Here is a 2,491-nt window from a genome sequence, read left to right as displayed (position 1 = left end):
TTTTAAAATTGAGACTCAGCCTGTGACATTAGGCTTTAGTGACTATTGCTACTATTTCTGCTTAAGGGAAGTACAAACCCCAGGCTTCACTGGGTACTTTCCAAAACTGACCACCGTCCCAAAAAGTGTATATTCAGTTTCCCTGCAGACCTTGCATTTCTTGCCAGGATTAATTTACCAATCTGGTTTAAGCCTGCCTTTCAGCATCAAGGAACTTGTCTTCCCACAGTGGGTTGGACATGGAAACAAAAGGTTAGAAGTGGAGCTGATACCTGCTTTAATAGCATCTGGTTCAGCTCTGTCTGGAAGACCCTCAGTCTAGGACCAGCTGATGTATCGGTTGCAGGTGACAGATTCTATTAACTGGATAGGCTAGTAGAGAAGGCGCCACACAAGCAAAGGGTGAAGGAATACGGCTTGTTTGGAGACCCGCCGGTTCCGTGTGAGTGGGTGTGCAGGGGAGAAGGATGGGAGTGGATGAAGAGGAGGGGAACAGGTCCAGATCAGAGGTCTGCGAACCTGTGGGTGGCTTGGAGTCTGCACCACCGTTCCAGGTCACAGCCCACTGTGAGGGGGAAGTTAGACTACAAGTAAGTAAAAAGCTTGAAGCCACAGATCTTGCTATGTATGTCTACACCCAAAAGGAGGGAGAAGGAACGCATGCCTGTGCTCAGCCTGCCCTCTCCATTTCACACACCCCAGGATCCCAATCCTGGGGAATGGTCCCCCACAGCTGTTCTCATATCAGTTACCACAATCAAGACAATCCATCACAGACATTCACAGAGCCTAATCTTTTTTTTTTTTTTTTTTTTTAAGATTTATTTGTTATGTATAGAGTGTTCTGTCTGCATGTACACCTGCACACCGGATCTCACTATAGATCATTGGGAGCCACCACGTGGTTACTGGAAATTGAACTTGGGAACCTTTGGAAGAACAGCCAGTGTTCTTAACCACTGAGCCATCTCTCCAGCTCCTCACAGAGCCTAATCTTAATCTAGACCATCCTGCATAGGTGTGCTTGGAATAGAGAATTACTGCTGCCCATCGCAGATTATGTGCTCACTCCCTTAGTTAGGAGCTGCTTTGTGAACTTCCATCTGAGCAGACTGCCTAAAGTTTGTCTGTGGGATCTGCAGACAGCTACACTTGCCAACTGCTATGGAGGGAGCAGGTGACAGCAGTCCCTGGTCGCTAGTCAGCCAGAAAACAGTCCTGGAAAAATACGGAACTGAATTCTACCAAGAGCCCCAGGCTCTAAAAAGAACAGGTCTTGGTAGGCCTGATGACCCCTGGAGCGGAGGACAGGCTACCCCAGGTGTCACCCTGGACCTTTGGCTCTCAGAAACTGCAGAACAACAAATAGGTATTACTTAAGCCGCCACTGTTTCTGGTCGTTGGTTGTGCAACGGTAGAGCGTGAATATAACAGGAAGCTGATGACGACCAAAAGCAGAGCTGCTGACTCAGCAAAGCAAGAAGTCTTGGAAAAAGGGTTCCAGACAATTTCCCATTGTCCCTTTTGCCTCTCTCACCTTCCTCCTTGACAAGTTTGGCTCAAAAAAGATCATTGCGTCCACCCTGGGATGTCATAACAAATCATCCCCACTGTTGGCCAATCTGCTCGCGTGCCTTGGTTTTAAGGTTTAAGAGGGCAGACCTCTTTCCAGGGTTTTCCTCATCCTCAGTAGCATGTTCTTCATCTTTGACTGTATGTCGCGTGGCGAGTCTTTCACATGTACAGCCTGAAGGGCTGAAATAAAGGATGGTGAGGACAAAGTGTGTGTGTGTGTTTCCATTTCTCCACTCCCCACCCTGCAAAGTCCCAGTGGAGACAGACTGCCGTGTATCCTGTCAGTGAAGGCCCAGCAGTTGGATAAACTCCCCCTGAAGACTCGTGAGTGACACTTCCAGGCACAGCTGCAGGTCTGTTGTGATGACACGAAGGACTCTGTGTTCTTCAGGCTCCCCAAGGGGTGTGGCCCAGGAGGAGGCCTGTATTGATAGAAGTTGCATGCACTTTTGCTTCTAGCGATGTTTCATTGTGTTGCCTGGCAACGCCAGTAACTTTTCCTTCTTCTTTTGTTTATGCCATCAGCACATTTTTTTTTTTTTTAAATCTCTTTACTTTGATTTCTGTAAACTTGCTGCATTGGTGTCAGAGAACATGTCTCTGAAAACTGTGAGGAGGGCGCCATGAGACCCACGAATCACACGTCTTCTTCCAACTTCAAGCTCTCTTTAAGCAGTGTCGTCAGGTTCAAATGAGGCTGCCTGCTGGTGAAGGTAAAATCTGGGCACCTCAGTAATTGGAGGAGGCTGTGTTCCGGCACAGTGCTGTGTGGGGGCCGCTATCTTCAGGTGAGCTGGTGTTCTTTGGAGTTTTTGTTTGTGGGGGTCGTGGGATGAAGTATCTACCCAGACTTCGTTCTTTTTAATTATCAAGCTGCACATTCGCCTTAGGTGGTAGTACTGTTTTGGTTTAAAAA

Source organism: Psammomys obesus, unplaced genomic scaffold, assembly GCF_907164565.1.
Source record: "Psammomys obesus unplaced genomic scaffold, mPsaObe1.curated_primary_1811, whole genome shotgun sequence".
In the NCBI taxonomy this organism is placed as follows: Eukaryota; Metazoa; Chordata; class Mammalia; order Rodentia; family Muridae; genus Psammomys; species Psammomys obesus.
The sequence above is the reverse complement of the archived record's forward strand: the minus strand, read 5'-3'. Positions refer to the sequence as shown.